The following is an 18,888-nucleotide window of genomic DNA, read 5'->3' on the forward strand; positions in this document are numbered from 1 at the left end:
CCACACTCAACGCCACCCCAGTTAACACTCCTTTCAGCGGCGCTCTGCTCTGGAGAGAAAGGAGCACACAGCTCTAGTCCCGAGTCGCGAAACACACAATGCCCTCTCCCTCTGAGCAGCAGACACACAAACACACACAAAAAAACATAAGTCAATTTCTGGATACTTTAACCTAATTGACCGATCCCAGCTCCTTCTTCACTCAGCTTCATACCACAAATAGATCGGCCGAAAGGCATGGATCCACTTTCTTCACAAATCATGCTCCCACTGGGCCAGAATCATTTTGGACATTTGCTTGATACTTGGAGCAAGGCTCGGAAGCCTTGACCTCACCTGTCAGCGCAGGTTCTTCCTATTCACTTTTGTCAGGTTCAATTTCCATTGACTGCTCAGGGTTTTCAGGAGAGGAGCATGTACTGTACTTCAGAAAGTATTCATACCCCTTGACTTATTCCACATTTTGTTGTGTTACTGCCTGAATTCAAAATTGATTAAATAACAAGAGAGTGAGAACATGCTTTTAGAAATGTTTGCATATTTATTGAAAATGAAATACAGAAATATAACATTTATATAAGTATTCACACACCTGAGTGAATACTTTGTAGAAGCACCTTTGGCAGCAATTACAGCTGTGAGTCTTTATTGATAAATCTCAAAGAGCTTCCCACACCTGGATAGGGCAACATTTGCCCATTTATTATTTTCAAAATTCTCTGTCAAATTGGTTGCTTATCATTGCTAGACAACCATTTTCAGGGCTAGCCATAGATTTTCAACAAAATTTTACTCAAAACTGTAACTCGGCCACTCAGGAATATTCATTGTCTTCTTTGTAAGCAACTCCAGTGAACATTTGGCCTTGTGTTTTAGATTATTGTCCTGCTGAAAGGTGAATTAATCTCAGAGTGTCTGGTGGAAAGCTGACTGAACCAGGTTTTCCTCTAGGATTTTGCCTGTGCTGAGCTCCATTCCATTAATTTTTTAACCTGAACAACTCCCCAGTCCTTAATGATTACAAGCATACCCATAATATGATGCAGCCACCACTATGCTTGGAAATATGGAGAGTGGTACTCAGTAATGTAATCAGTAATGTGTTGTATTGGATTTGCCCCAAACATAACAATTTGTATTTAGGACAATTCGTTTTGCATTATTACTTCAGTGCCTTGTTGCAAACAGGATGCATGTTTTGTAAATGTTTTTTTTCTGTATAGGCTTCCTTGTATTCACTCTGTCAATTAGCTTAGTAGTGTGGAGTAACTACAATGTTGTTGATCCACCCTCAGTTTTCTTATATCACAGCCATTCAACTCTGTAACTGTTGTAAAGTCACCATTGGCCTCATGGTGAAATTCCTGAGTGGTTTCCTTCCTTTCCGGCAACTGAGTTTGGAAGGAGGCCTGTATCTTTGTAGTGACTAGGTGTATTGATACACCATCCAAAGTGTAATTAATAACTTCACCATGCTCAAAGGGATATTCAATGTCTGTTTTTTTTTTATACCAATCTACCAATCTTGGCTATGCATTGGAAAACCACTCTGGCCTTTTTGGTTGAATCTGTGTTTGAAATTCACTGCTCAACTGAGGGACCTTACAATTATCTGTATGTGTAGGGTACAGAGATGAGGTAGTGATTCAAAAATCATGTTCAACACTATTATTGCGCACAGAGTCCATGCAACTTATTATGTAACTTGTTAAGCAATTTGTTTTAGGCTTGGGTGTTGAATACTTATTTACTCATGACATTTCAGGTTATTAATGTTAATTAATTTGTAATATAATTTGAAAAACACAATTCCACTTTGACATTATGGGGTATTGTGTGTAGGCCAGTGACAAAAAATATAAATTTAATTCATTTTAAATTCAAGCTGTAACACAACAAAATGTGGAAAGTCAAGGAGTGTGAATACTTTCTGAAGGTACTGTTATTATCTTTCCTGTACCTGAGTCAAAGGAGAAAGTACACAGCTTGTATTTCGCAGACGTCGGTTTGTAAGATTTGTACCTCACGTCCTTCTTTCGGGTAAAGTGACAAAATATGCACCGATCACAATATAGATTTCATCAACGTTGGCAAGTAGGGTGAAGGTACTGCCCCATCTTTATGAGAACTTCTCTGAGGAAAGAAATCTCGGCAGAAACGCTACACGTGATGCCTCCAAGTCCAGAAGTATAGGGCATTTTATCAATTCGATTTCCTCACCACCTGCATCCTCTCTCCTCCATCCTCTCTCACCTCCTTTTGGAAAATGTCAAAGGTAATTGAGGACAGTTGGTGAGGAGAGTGAACTTGGATGGAAATGTACTTGCTTGAAGCAAAGAGGAAGAGGCAAAGCAAGGATAACTGGGCCCAAAATATTTTTTCTCCAGCAGGTGGCAATTTGAGGTTTTTTTTGCTCACAAAGGAGTTTTTGGTCAACAAAAATTTTTGGTCAACAAATTTGGTCAACAAAAATGTAATGGCTTATTTGCTATATGTGGCTTATTTGGCCTAATATAAGTTTTAGTAATGCTTAGGTTGTTACGAGTGTACTGATATAAGTAGGACACGTGACATCCCGGCGACTTTGAGAAAAAACACTTTATATCGGAGTTGTGTATGTTGTTTACATGCGTATCTGCCCTCTCATTGGCTAGAATGGTCCCACCTGATCTTGCTTCCTCCCGACTGCCTTCCATTTTTTAAAGAAATGTAGAGCGGCTACTTGAGTATCTGATAATCTGTGCTTCAAATGAGACAGTCCTTCTCCACTCCCGCATCATTAGGCAAATTAAATTCACAGGGGTGGTCCCAAAATAAATGTGTCAATTGATCAAAACAAATTAAGTTAGTTGTGCAATACACTTTATAGATAAAACAATAAGTAGCATATTGTTTTTAAACATGTGCATGTTTTTCTGTGACAAAACAAAAGCTGATTCAAACAGGGTGTGGCAGATTTCAAAACTCTTCCTCGGTAGGATACACATGAGTATCCTCGATAAACGGTGGCTATCGAGGAAGGGAGGACACTCCTCTGTTTGCCTACTAACGAACTGACACCCTCCTCGACTACTGAACCACTTATTGGTGACCCGGAGTCACAGCAGAGAGAGGATGGAGGGTGGTCTTTTGACCAAATGAGAAAACCCCTGTAACAGTTTAAGCCAATCATACTGTAAAAGGCATTAATTGAATCATGTTATTCTCAGTCAAACCAGTTACTTACTGTTCAGTCAGGAAATACACATTTTGAGGTAAAAGAGTGAAATTACTTTGACAGGGTGAGATTCTCGATTACTGAATGAAATATTTCATGTTGTCTTGCCTTCCCTGTGGATAGTTTTCAATGCAATGAAATACTTGTTTCTTCACGTCAGTAAGAAAATATCATCAGTTTACCTGTGTCACATCCCCCAGGACTGTAACCAGAGAGGAAGAAGTGAAGCAAGAGTGTTTAGTCCGCCAAAAAAACACGAGATTAGGATCATTTTTTTTATGGAGGTCAATGAGTGTCGAGTTTGGTCAACAAAAAATGTAATTTCTAATTTGCTAATTGAGGCTTATTTGATCGAAGAGAAGTTTGGTAATGCTTAGGTTGTTACGAATGCACTGATATAACTGAACACACATGGCATTTCGGCAACTTAAAAAAAATATATACTTAATATCGGAGTTGTGCCGGTTGTTCACGCGTATCTGCCCTTTCATTGGCTAGAATGGTCCCACCTCCCATCCCGCCTGTCTTCCATCTTTGAGGACATGTATTTCCATCACTAGAGCGGTCACTCGACTATCTTGTCAATATAATAGATCATCTTTGCTGTAACATAACATCCCGATTAGAGGGAGGGCAGGAGCCGCTCACAGGTAGGCTTGAAAGTTGATCAGGACCCGGGGAAAGAAAGTAAGCCTAAAACATTTTAAAAAATGATATTACATGGTAAATTATTAACACTAGTGCGTAACTGGACTATGTAACTAGGACTCTTTTAAAAGTAGGGCGATAAGAAAATAAAAGCTGAGGGTGTAAAATCAGCTTAAAATCCAAGTTGCGAACAAGCCAACAACAGGGGGCTGCTGATCTGACTTCTCTGGACCCTTCTTCCCGACAGCTAAAGGTGAGAAGTTCTGCGCATGTGCGGAATTCTCTACTTTATGCAGTCTCTGCTCTACTTGTTTGGCTGCCCAGAGAACAGGCTACTCTGGCGTATGGTGAATTAGCTGAATGAATGTATGCAAGATCACATAATGAGTGTATTCTACATAACAGAACCAAATATAATAGCATAGTTGTACAAAAAAAACCATTTCTTATGAGATTTCAGGATGATTGTGCGGACAGTCATTTTTTTAATCATGTGGCCAAAACTCAACAGTGCGTACCAATAGGCAAAATATGTGCTTCGATTTAAACAAAACGCACGCATGCCACAGTTTAACACCATCTAATTTAACATTTGCTCACTGTACATAGCTAATTCAAAACACTACTGTATGTCTAAATGCTAGGCCTACTTTGAAACAACATTGTAGTCTATATAACTCAAGAAGATATTAAATGCATATGCCCATGATGCTGAGTGTGGTCAAATAATTGTCATGAAGATGCTGCATGGACGTTTCACCAGTGAAACTTGAAGAATTGTCATTCACGACTTGACAGTGAGAAATGTGAAGGGTGGGTGACAACAAAGATTTGTGTGTAAAGTAGGCCTAGAGCCTCTAGAGGTAAAGAAACACATGCGCAGAATGTGATTTGGATCTTCAGCTCTGGGGAAAAGGGATCCAGGGGGCCGGGACTGGGGCGGTTTGGCAGCCTCCAGATATGCAGCCTCCCCAGCCAACAAACAAACCACTGAGCTATACGAACTAGACAGAGCACCTTCCGTTGTTTTCATTGTATTCTACTTACGATTGCATACAGTGCTTTTGGAAAGTATTCAGACCCCTTGACCTTTCCCACATCTTGTTACGTTACAGCCTTATTCTAAAATGGATTCAATTGTTTTTTTCCCCTTGTCAATCTACACACAATAGCCCATTGTCGGGTTCACCTTGGGGTCATGTTAGGGGCTGTACCAAATGTTTGATGTATTATAATAATTGATTGATAATTGATTATGCTTATGTTGTATTAATATGCTTATGTTGTATTAATAGAAGGGGAGGGGTTATAAGACCCCTCCCTCCTTACATGTTTAGGGTCCTATACTACAGATTAACAATATATATTCATTATGATGTTTAAAATTGTTCCACAGGCTTTTCTAGTCTCTGCCTCTTATAAAGAAACAGTCTGAGAGATTTGTGACTGTGACACAGAACTCTGCAGGGGAGTGTAAGAGATAAGAGACTAGTCAGACATTCCACTATAAATCAACTTGGGGAGTGGACATTTACTGCTGAGCCTTTAGATAACACTGAAACTCTTGTTTGTATAGTTGTGTAGGCATGGGTTTGGTCTCATGAGTAGAAGGTAATGACGTAGGCAGTGACACCCCTTAAATATATGACTGCAGGCATAATAAAACAATTCAGACCCTTGTCTATTTTGCAGAACTTACTTGGAAACATGCGTGCTATGTTCCTGTTGTCAACTTCTGTCTGCAATTGCATTAATAAATTAATGATTGATTTACTTAAAGATATTGTCTGAATGCTAATTTCACCAATGAGCCAATGATTGACAAGGAATGAACCCCAAAACCATGACAAAGAAAAAACAGGTTTTTAGAAATGTTTGCAAATGTAAAACAAATGAAAAACTGAAATATCACATTTACATAAGTATGCAGACCGTTTACTAAGTACTTTGAAGCACCTTTGCCAGCGATTACAGCCTGGAGTTTTCAAGCTTGTATTTGGGGAGTTTCTCCCATTCTTGTCTGCAGATTCTCTGAAGCTATGTCAGGCTGGATGGGGAGTGTCGCTGCACAGCTATTTTCAGGTCTCTCCAGAAATGTTCGATCAGGTTCAAGTCCAGGTTCTGGCTGGGCTGGGCCACTCAAGGACATTCAGAGACTTGTCCCAAATCCACTCTAACGTTGTTTTGGCTATGTTCTCAGGGTCGTTGTCCTGTTGGAAGGTGAACCTCCTCCCCAGTCTGAGGTCTTGAGCGCTCTGGAGCAGGTTCTCATCAAGGATCTCTCTGTGCCTTGCTCCGTTCATCTTTTCTTCGATCCTGACTAGTCTCCCAGTCCCTGCTGCTGAAAAACATCCCCACAGCATGATGCTGCCTCCATGCTTCACCATAGGGATGGTGCCATGTTTCTTCCAGATGTGCTCTTGGCATTCAGGCCAAAGAGTTCAATCTTGGTTTCATCATACCAGATAATCTTGTTTCTCATGAGTCCTTTAGGTGCCTTTTGGCAAACTCCAAACAGGCTGTCATGTGCCTTTTACTGAGGAGTGGCTTCCGTCTGGGCACTCTACCATAAAGGCATGGTGGAGTGTTGCAGAGATGGTTGTTCTTCTGGAAGATTTTCCCATCTCCAAGGAGAAACTCTGGAGCTCTGTCAGTGTCTATCGGGTTCTTGGTCACCTCCCTTACCAAGTCCGTTCTCCCACGATTGCTCAGTTTGTCCGGCTGGCCAGCTCTAGGAAGAGTCTTGGTGGTTCCAAACTTCTACCATTTAAGAATGATGGAGGCCACTGTCTTCTTGGGGACCTTCAATGCTGCAGAAATGTTATGGTACTCTTCCCCAGATCTGTGCCTCGAGACGATCCTGTCTCGGAGGACTACGGACAATTCCATCTACCTCATGGCTTGGTTTTTGCTCTGACATGTACTGTCAACTGTGGGACCTTATATAGACAGGTGTGTGCCTTTCCAAATCATGTCCAATCAATTAAATGTACCACAGGTGGACTCCAATGAAGTTGTAGAAACGGCTCAAGGCTGATGAAATGAACCAGCATCCACCTGAGCTCAATTTCGAGTCTCATAGCAATGGGTCTGAATACTTATGTAAATAAGTTATTTCTGTTTTTTATTTTTAATACATTTGTAAGCCTTTCAAAAAACCTGTTTTCCCTTTGTCATTATGCGGTATTGTGTGTAGATTGATGAAGATTTTTAAAAATGTTATCCATTTTAGAATAAGGCTGTTACGTAACAAAATATGGAAAAAGGGAAGGCATCTGAATACTTTCCGAATGCACTGTATGCCATTTTGTGGTTGTCTAGATCTGGTTTTAGAGAGCACATAACGCCTGCACACTAGCACTAGAGCAAGCGTGAGCAGATGCTACTTCATCACCTCATCCAGAAACATGACAGACATTGGATGAATATGAAATTGATAATCAACGAGGGGCTATGCGTTCTGTGGAAAATAATGCACTATGTGGAATGTGTGTGCCACACTGCACTAGCGGAGTGGCACACACCTTCCAGAGAGTTGCATTATTTTCCGGAGAACGCATAGAGTCCTGAGTTGATTGTCCCGCTTATACCACAGTTAAATTTAACACATTTGCTGCTAGAAATGTGTTCAACATCCACAGAAGTAGCTAGCAAGTTTACTAGATGGCTACAGTAGTTGCATTGGTAATCAAATCAAATGTATTTATATAGCCCTTCTTACATCAGCTGATATATCAAAGTGCTGTACAGAAACCCAGCCTAAAACCCCAAACAGCAAGCAAACAAACAGACTTGCTAGCTTAGCTAACCAAACCATCAGTCCTGCTAGCTTGATATTATGAAAATGCAATTAAACAATACCATATTTCATATTTTCAATTTGACTTTTGCTTTCAAAAGCATCTCAAACATAGAACATGTAAGATTTTAGAGTGAACTGTCTATCCATTGAATATTGCCGTGCATTATAGGGAATTAGAAAATGTGTGTGTCTAATCTTGAAGGTTTATTGATTAAACCGCATTCCAGCAGGTGTCTATTCCACATTCCAGCAGGTGTCTATTCCACAAGTTACCACAGGCTAAAGCTATGACATTAAAATGCCTATTTACTATGTTCCATCGACCGCACAATCCACTGTCTCACTGCCCAGCCAGGCAATTTATAAACTTGATCTCCACTATAAAAAGCATCTAGACATTATATCACTATCTATTTTAGACTAACATTTCGTTTTCAACAGAGGAGATTTGTATAAACTTGTCTCTCTGACGTTTGAAAAAAAAATGTAGATTCAAATTCGTTCTCCAGCTGTTGCATAGTAATGAACGTGTCGGGATGAGACATGCAGGCAGGCAGTTTTTTTCAGTCAGTCGAAATCATGAATCAGCAGCATTTTTATGGCTATATACAAAGAAATATCAATACAGAACAGGTAAAATGAAATGAAGTGCAGCTAGTTTGCAGTCTTTCCAGCTTATTTTTGAAGTGATTGTGTTAGCTGTGTTGTTGACTATGTCCTCTGAACAACAGTGTCCTGATGAGAGAGCACATTTTCTATGCCAGGTGAAATTGTGCATCATTAGCTCATTGCTATGGATGTATCCAAATAAATGTCACTAGGAAACAGTTTAAACAAATGCAAATGCAGCTACTTTGTTGTTATTCTGGCTGCACTGTTTGAGGTGACTGTAAGTTAGCCATAGTTGGCTAGATAGCAAGCAAGGGATAAGAACGTTGCCAGCCAGTATGGCAATAGAACATTTAGAACAAACGACTGGGTCGCGTCCATAGATACAGAACAAAAAGACTTAATGACTGGGTAGCGTCTCTGGCAACCGAACCGATAGAACGAATGACCAGCCGGCTTTGGTAGCAACCCTAGATTTATGTCAGGACTATATCTTGTGGAAACATTAAATAGTATGAATAAATTAATCAAAATAACTTTTTTAAATGAAAATATGTAAATCATTATTTTAATATGTTGGTAACCCGTTGTATAAAAGTGATAATGCCCTCAAAGCCGGTGTTTGGAGGATATATTGGCACAGTTTGCTGGCCCCCGACTTCGTCTCGGGCTTAACAACACCCGTGCCAATATATCCTCCAAAAACCGGCTTCTCAGGCATTATCACTTAAATAATGCACACTCCACAATGCACGCTCTAAAATGCCTTTCAAGCCAATCAGAAACTAGTATTCAACAATGGCATGGTATAAAAATGTTTTATATCTGGTTGTGAGTGAATGACAATGTTTTGTGTGCAAAGGTGATGACTAAAGTGTCTTGTATGCAATTTAAACATTTCTCTATGGGGCCTTCTATGGGAATTGTATTTTTGGGCTTAACTTCAGCTAAACTGCAGTACCCAAAGTTGTCCTCTGGGTACAGTGGAAACCATGCTTCTAGACCAAAACCCTGGGGCCTTGAAACAAACAGTCCCTCGAACAGGGAAATAAATAATGATACGTCACCGGATGGAATACATTTTATTTTATTTGTTAGTCCTGGGCTGCATTCAGTTTGCTTCAACGTTTGCTATGTTGCGCGACGGTTTGTACTGAACCACACGTTTCCCCAAAATGGTGAGCACCGTTCTTCAACAGCCTTTGAGGTACATTTGCTCCCGTTTGGTGGATATGGTGAGGTGTGGCCTGATCAATATGGGTGTGACCATCTGAAATTACAAAACTTGTGCTGCACACCATATGGTAACTGCCATCTGGGCCACCATAATCACAATGTTTTTTAACAGATCATTCAGTAAAGTACTGTTTCTGTTGAATTCAACATTGCATAATGTTCTGTCATACTGAACGCAACCCTGGTCACCTCTTGGTTATAACTGGGGCCAAAACGTAGTCTATTTTCAATGGAGACTAATTGGCCCAACTAGCAGACAATTGAGCCTCTAGATGGTGCTGTTTGACTTTAGAAAGAATATCTGTGGGGATTATAGGCTGTGTTTACACAGGCAGCCCAATTCTGATAATTTCCCAGTTATTATTGGTCTTGTGACCAACCAGATAAGATCTATTGCCAATAATTGTGGTAAAGATCAGTATTGGGCTGCCTGTGTAAATGCAGCCTAAGAATGGCATTTTCCAATTTCTTGCAAAATGGTTATGCCTACAGAGGTCAGAATTCTTCATTCTTATTTTCAACAAGTATGTCTGAGTTTCACCATCAAAGTGTGTCTTCTAAGACTACTGCCTAGGACCAATGGATGCTGAGGCACAGGGTTGAATTACAGTGCATGTCTTAATGAGGAGGTGGATGTGCTAAGGATGTGCTTATGGAAGGCTATCCACAGGTTAGTGAGCAGCCTTGTAATACTCAGGGGGAGCCTGACTGTCTCCACTCATCCAGAGACAGACAATGATGTCTAGAACAGTGGGACAGTTGTCAGTCCTCTCTTTGCCTGGCTATGGGGTAGTTAGCAGTAGCGCGCACGGCTTCCCTCTAGAACTGATGAAGAATGTGCTGTGGAGGATCATAGGGTCATCATGACAATAATGTGTCAATACATGTGTAATGTATGTATGCCTTTTGCTGAGTTGAATAATGGTTTCTCGGCTAAGATTGATCAGAACTCTTTATTATGTTTAATTCAGTTAAGAGTATAATTTCTAGAGAAGTGAAAAACTAGTTTTTGGGCTCAATTTAAATACCACAAATAGATTGTAATTGTATGTTTTAAAAAGACATGCTGTAGAATAGAACTGCATCAAACCTGTTGACGTGTAAAGGACCTAATCTGCAGTGGCGCTATTACTGGAAAGGAAACAGGATTTTTATGAACACCTTTTCAATAACAGTAGGAATAGGTCTGTTAACGGATCAGTTGCTGCAGCAAGGGGACAATGCCTGAGTTAATTACACAATGTAAGATGTAATGTATTCTCCCGGGCCATTAGGCATACATTTTTCTAAACCATGACATCTTGTTTATTAGCTTCAGTACAGTACAATATAATGCTTTTTCTAAAGCTTTTGGAAATGACAGTGAAACAGGCGGAAATGTGGTGCATACCCCCACCCACTTGCTCGATTAACTAACCTATCTTTACAAACACCACCCACCGCCACCACGCAATCGGGCATGTGTGCATTTTCAACAGCAAATCACTTTCACTGCATGATCTAATGTGTGAACAAGCCAGTGTTTCCCCTGTATGCAGTTAGCAGCAGCACATTTTTTTTAAATAATTGTTTTAATCATTTTTATTTATAGATGTATGCCCCAGGAAGACCCCCCCCCAGGAAGCGCACCCCCCCTCCCGTGCAAACTCTGCCACCGATGCTGAAAAAAATCCTATGGGAAACACTGCAAGCTGTCAACTGGGTCAACGCTTGTCTCATATTTCACGCCTGGAAAGATCTAGCATGCCTGCATTATCTCAATTCCAAGCCACAGTGAATGGTTCCTTACAAATATGAGAACATAGATACAATTCTAAGATAATTTTCCCTTGACATCATCATACAACACTGAGTTATGAGCATGCATATGACTAAACGCTAAGTTAATAGTAGTCATGCATATTTCAGTGTTTTTCCCCCATATAAAACTCACATCCATCCAACCAGCTGGAGCCCACAAGACACCTCCAGACAGTTGACCCCTTTAACTTGACAGCAAGGCAACAGCATTTCAACCAGTCTTTTATTTGGCATCCTGTATGTCTATTTGATACAGGCTTGATCTTCATGTCAAGATTATTTTCCTCATGTCCCCTATGTACTGTTTAGCTCTGTGGTCTCAAAATGCCTTGGTCTCCCACTTCCGTTAGCTGGAAGTGAACCTTGCGCTTTACTTTATAGTCTGTCAACCTTTGCACTTTGAAAAAGCTGAAGTAAAAGTAATGTAAATGTTGCCTTAGAGGAATTCATCATATCATTTACATCAAATTCAGATGCAGGGAGCAACACTGAACGATGATCAACGGAGCGGCATAACGTGCTGTGTTTCAGGGCCACTGAGCAGCTTGTCCAAGTGTGTGTGTGTGTGTGTGTGTGTGAGAGAGAGACCAAAAAGGGCCTCACTTTGAGTGACTCATAACAAAGATCAAATATTTATTGACTTTAATGATTAATGTAGGACATTTCTATGAACTCAGCCGCAGCCCACGTTAAAATCGCTGTGGTGATGTGCTCGGTTGTTCATATTGTGTTGTTGTAGCTACAGTGCGAAAGCTAACACTGTAGGCACCATTTCAAAGGTGTAAGTTTGAAGATATCATCTCACCTTTTGCTGTAGAGCCAATGTTTTGTTTAAAAATAAAATGATTACAGCGCCTAGGCCCTTCTTTGACTATGTAAACTCATTATAATGACCCATAAAAAATATTTGGTTTTATGGGCTCCTTTTGTAGTGAATGTTATGTTAAAGTATTGATTATGTCTTTATGTGATATAGCTGGCACTTTATTTGGAGTATAGATCAGTAGATGGTAGTGGTTGGCCTTGTTAGCAGAGCAGAGCCCAGGAGGAACGGAGCAATCAGAGGTCTCAGGAAAAAGAGTCCTGACAAACACATGGGCTACCACTAAGGAAGGAGGGCTATAATGTAGATCTGTTCTTTGAGGATTATGCAGTAAGCGCTGTCTGTAGCAGCCGATCATCCACAGGTTGAAATGTTTCAAATAGTTAAACTCGGATGAACGACAGACCCCCATTTTGTCAACTGTATAGGGTAATGAGAGACTTGAATAGCAAAAATATAATGTTCTCTTGATTAAAGCGTGATGCTGAAGTGCAAAAGTGAAAATGTGCACAGTGAGAAAGGGGGGAAAAAATCTATATATATTTTTTTCTACATAACTTGGGTGCAAAATAATAAACTTGGCCAATAACTCGACTCCTATAAATAAGGCAGAGTGTGACATAGCCCAATGACAGAGCGTCAATATAAATGTCGTTTTCGAAAGTTCAATTAGGAAGGCTGGTCTAAATGCTCGTTTAACTTCATCCAGTAAGCATAACATAATTCACTTAATTTCCTAGTCTACAGGCATAGTGGGAATGAATACAAACTTTATTATACATCAATATGCCCTGATGAAGACAGCTTGTCTGTTGACACGTTGGTTATTAAATTATTGCATCTGAGCACCTAGAGTGTGTGGCTCTTCTTTTCTTTTCAAATGAATACAAATGTAGCATCAGCATAGCATCTTGTTTCTTTTCCTCTTTTCTATTAGCCATATGCAGAATGTCATTCACCTATTTACCTTAAAGAAGGGCTCTCCAACCCTGTTCCTGGAGAGCTACCGTACTGTAGGTTTTCAATCCAACCCCAGTTGCAACTAAAGCCTTGTTCACACTGCAGGCCTTAATGCTCAAATCATTTTTGGCGGGTACTTTTTCGCCACAATTTCGTGATATCCAATTGGTAGTTACAGTCTTGTCCCATCGCTGCAACTCCCATATGGACTCAGGAGAGGCGAAGGTTGAGAGCCATCCATCCCCCGAAACACGACACTGCCAAGCCGCACTGCTTCTTGACACACTGCTCACTTAACCCGGAAGCCAGCCGCCCCAATGTGTAGGAGGAAACACCGTACAACCGGCGACCCGAAGTCAGCTTGCTTGTGCCTGGCCTACCACAAGGAGTCACTAGTGCGCGATGGGACAAGGAAATCCCTGCCGGCCAAACCCTCCCCTAGCCTGGGATCGAAATGTAGTGACGCCTCTAGCACTGCGCTGCAGTTCCTTAGACCACTGTGCCACTCGGGAGACCCCTCAGTTTTGTTTTTCAAATCCATTTTGGACTACTGACTGTCCAAACAGCAAGTTACAAGTGACCAAATCAAATTTGTGTGTGTTCAGACAGCAGTTATTTGCTGGCAAGGCTATACTAATTCAAATCAAATAAAATTTTATTGGTCACATACATATATTTAGCTGATGTTATTGTGGGTGTAGCGAAATGCTTGTGTTCCTAGTTCCAACAGTATCTAACAATTCACAAAAATACACACATCTAAAAGTAAAAGAATGTAATTAAGAAATATATAAATATTAGATTGGCATTGACTAAAATACTGTACAATAGAATACAGTATATACATATGAGATGAGTAAAGCAGTATTTAAACATTATTAAAGTGACTAGTGTTCCATTATTAAAGTGGCCAGTGATTCCAAGTCTATGTATATAGGGCATCAGCCTCTAAGGTGAAGGGTTGTGTAACCAGGTGGAAGCTGGCTAGTGATGGTTATTTAATAACAGTCTGATGTCCTTGAGAAAGAAGCTGTTGTTCAGTCTCTCAGACCCAGCTTTGATGCACCTGTACTGACCTTGACTTCTGGATGATTGCGGGGTGAACAGGCCGTGGCTCGGGTGGTTGATGTCCTTGATGATCTTTTTGGCCTTCCTGTGACATTGGGTGCTGCGTTGGGTAGACCGCAGCACCCTCTGGAGAGCCCTGCGTTTGAGGGTGGTGCAGTTGCCATAACAGGCAGTGATACAGCCCGACAGGATGCTCTCAATTGTGCATCTGTAAAAGTTTGAGTTTTAGGGGCCAAACCAAATTTATTCTGCATCCTGAAGTTGAAGAGGCTCTGTTGCGCCTTCTTCACCACACTGTCTGTGTGGGTGAAACATTTTAGATCATCAGTGATGTGTACACCGAGGAACTTGAAGCTTTCCACCTTCTCCACTGCGGTCCTGTCGATGAGGATAGGGGCGTGCTCCCTCTGCTGTTTGAAATACTTGGTCATAAAATGTTGTCCTTTTTACCTACCGAAAGAGTTCACCGGGATTATCGTCATGGCTGTGTATGTAACAGATGTATAGCGTACTCTCCTTGCGTTGTGTTTTTTTCCTAATAAATCACATCAGCCAGTGGTCCCAGTTGAGCATCATTTATTCCTGTTGTTAAATGAGAAACAGCACGGTAGTTGTGCAGGGCTTAATGATACTGATGGCTGTCGATGGCAAAAGCCCTTGCATCATAAAAAAAATATTAACATGTGTAAATACCGTGATACTGTGTCGATCAAAAGCTGTAGCATGAAGACAACTGTGTTAGCAGTGGGCTTATGTGACCATTACAACGATGTATGCTAGCTAACACTTATCTACAGCAATCATATGCCAAAGCACATTCCAGAAAGCCCCTCAATCCCTAACAGGTACCATATACCCACACATGTATAAATCCGTAACGTACAGCAAACTTGTACACATTGTAAACTATAAAATATAAAACAGTATTCAGAACGTGACCTACCCCTTGCATCACATTTTCATACTGGGAAGACCTGACGTTCGCGATCTCCCCCTATCTGCAAGCGGGGCCAATCACAACACACCTTATTGTCATCAGTTGAACCAACCAATACGAATGCTTGAACATTAAGTACACATTTCTTTAGAGGCAAGTGGAAACATAACCAACCCTGTTACATGTACATCCCGCCCCAAGCAGACACCAAAAAGGCTCTCAAAGACCTTCATTGGACCCTGAACAAACTGAAGACTGCATTCCCGGAGGCAGCGTTGATTGTTGCGGAGGAGAACCGTGCTCCCAAATTATTATCAACACAACACTGTCTAACTCACGGAAATTCTACTCTTGACCACCGCTACATGCATTTTTTCGACAAGGGTATAAGGCCCTCTCCCGTCCACCTTTCAGGAAATCCGACCATGACTCCATCTTGCTTCTCCCCGCCTACAAACAAAGACTTGAGGGAAGTTCTGGTGACCAGGTCTGTACAGTATTGGTCCGACCAATCAGAATTCACACTCCAACACTGTTTTGATCACATGGACTGGAATATGTTCTGGGTTGTCTCTGGAGAAAATGTCAATGAATACGCCGACTTTGTCACCGGATTCATAAAAAATGCATACATGACATGATACCAATAGTATCTTTCAAAACATACCTGAATCAAAAACCGTGGATTGATAGCAGCCTGAGGAAAACTGAAAAAGATAGATGCTGCTTATAAACAGGGGACGGTGAACGGACAATAGTTTGGTTAAACAGTACAAATATGACTTATGCAGATCGATCAAGATAGCGAAACACAAGTATAGAGACAGAGTGGAGGAGCAATTCAGCAGGTCGGACACGAGGCGTATGTGTTAGGGGCTCCTAACAATCATGGATTACAAAAAAAAGCCAGCCACATCACGGTCACCAACGCCACCCTACCAGACGAGCTAAACATGTTTTTCTCAAGCTTCGAGCACAATGACCCTGAGCTGCCGAGGAGAGCCCCCGATGACAACGTGGGCTACACACTCAGTCTCCACTGAGGACATATGTAAGTCTTTCAAATGTGTTAGCACTCACAAGGCTGCCGGCCCAGATGTCATCTCTAGCCGTGCCCTCAGAGCATGTGCAGACCAGCTGGCTGTTGTGTTCTCTGACATTTTCAATCTCTCCCTAGCTAAGGCGCTATACCCACCTGCTTCAAGATGTCCGCTATTATCCCTGTGCCCAAGTAAGGAAAAATAACTGAACTGAATGCCTACCGACCAGTAGCACTCACTTCCGTCATCATAAAGTGCTTCGAGAGGCTATTCAAAGACCATATTGCCTCCTCCCTCCCCGACACACTCCACCCTCTCCAATTTGCCTACCGCCCTGACAGATCCTCGGATGACACATCGCCATTGCACTGCACACTGCCGTAACCCACCTGGACAAAAGGAATGCATATCTGAGGATGCTGTTCATCTACAACAGCTCGGCCTTCAATACCATAGTGCCCTATAAGCTCATTACAATGCTCACAGCCCTGGGTCTGAACTCCCTATGCAACTGGGTTCTGGACTTCCTGACGGGCCGCCTCAGGTGGTGAAGGTAGACAACATTACCTCCTCGACACTGATCCTCAACACGGGGGCCCCACAAGGGTGCGTCCTCAGACCCCTCCTGTATTCTCTGTATACCCATGACTGCGTGGCCTCACACAGTTCCAACTCCATCATCAAGTTCGCTGACGACATGACAGTTGGACTGATCACCAACAACGACAAGACAGCCTACAGGGAGGAGGTAGGCACTCTGACAGCATTGTGCCAGGTAAACAACTTCTCCCTCAACGTTGGCAAAGCAAAGGAGCTGATTGTGGACATCACTGCAGTTGTTACTATGTATATTATTACTTTTTTGTTTTTTACTTCACTCAATGATTATGCTGCTGCTCCTGCTATGGTCATTCCATCCCACCCCGTCAACAGTCTTTACGCTGCCTCCACCCCAATGGACATATATTTATTCATCATTGCCACAGTTATTATTATGTATATAGTGCTATTTCTATTGTTTTTATTACCATTTTCATTATTTTATTTCACTAGTCCTGCATGTTGGATGATTTTCACTGTACCCTGCAAACACACCTGCAACCATGTACATATGACTATTAAACAATCTGAATTTGATTGGTCAAGACACAGACCAGAATGCAAAGAACCTGCAGCACTCCGGTATATAAGGGACACATAGGCTTACATTGTGTGTGAGATGACAAATCTAGTCTCCGGAGTCATACAGCTCAAGTCCAAGTTAATTCATGAGTCATAGATGCTCAAAAACGACAATGGAAACAGCTTCTGGTAGAGACATTAACATTCAATTATCTGGCAACATCTCTGGTGGACATTCCTGCAGTCACCAATTGCAATCTCCCTCAAAACTTGAGACATCTGTGACATTGTGTTGTATGATAAAACTGCACATTTTAAAGTGGCCTTTTATTGTCCCCAGCACAGGTGCACCTGTGTAATGATCATGCCGTTTAATAAGCTTCCTGATATGCCACACCTGTCAGGCGGATGGATTATCTTGGCAAAGGAGAAATTCTCACTAACAGGGATGTAAACAAATTTGTGCAGAACATTTGAGAGAAATAAGCTTTTTGTGGAACATTTCTGGGATTTTTAATTTCAGCTCATGAAACATGGGACAAACACTTTACATGTTGTGTTTATATTTTTGTTCAGTGTATTCCTACAGTGAAGTGGGTCCAATTAAATGTGATGAATGGTAGCCTATCCTAACTTGTTCTAGGCCTACAGGCTATTTCATGTGTATGAAATGATCATAGTCAAAAAAAGTGAGGAATTTGTTCTGCAATGATCATGGACATAGAAATCTATTTCCAATTATTTGTTTTATCTATTTTAGAATGCAAGGATAAAATAAATAGATTTTCACTCTTCTCACTAACAGCAAATGATTGCATCTTGTTATTATATTTAGCTACCTGTTTTATTTTATATTCCTCAATTGCACAGGGCTACTAGGCTACTTTTGATTTCTTGCAATGCGAATACTTCAACCACTAGAAACTGTGAGTGCGCATGGTCTAAAGTTTGCAGGAAGATAAGCACATTCTCATGTCAAGTTATTTTCATAAATTACAACTTTTGCCTGAAAACTGGTGCACGCATGTTTTGGGGCATATTTTGTGCATAGGCAATGTTTATAAATGAGGGCCCATGCTCTCACCTGGGTGGCATAAACCAACTTTAAAAACACCCGTAAAATGGGAGAAACCAAATAACAATAGGCATGCACACAGTCATTTCTAACAGAATAAATATCTAATTATTTATATGATAACCACCAGTACATAGCACACAATTCAAGGGACTAGCAATAAAACTGTTAGATTGGAAACAAGTCAAGTTTGTAGCAACCAATTAGTCCGTTTGTGTGGAGAGAAGTAGGCATATCATCCAAACTAATGATTTATGTGATTTGGGGCAGCAGTGGTTAGAGCGTTGGGCCAGTAATTGAGAGGTAGCTGGATCAAATCCCTGAGCTGACAAGGTAAAAATCTGTTGTTCTGCCCCCCCCCCGAACAAGGCAGTTACCCACTGTTCCCCGTTAGGCCGTCATTGTAAATAAGAATTTGTTCTTAACTAGCCTGCCTAGTTAAATAAAGGTTAAATAATTTTTATATATATAAACCCTGGATTGCTGATGCTATGTATTGGCCAGTGAGAGGCTTTGAAACCATCGGTTGGCCATATTGGCACTCTGCAGGA

This window comes from Salmo salar, chromosome ssa16 (assembly GCF_905237065.1).
Source record: "Salmo salar chromosome ssa16, Ssal_v3.1, whole genome shotgun sequence".
NCBI lineage: Eukaryota > Metazoa > Chordata > Actinopteri > Salmoniformes > Salmonidae > Salmo > Salmo salar.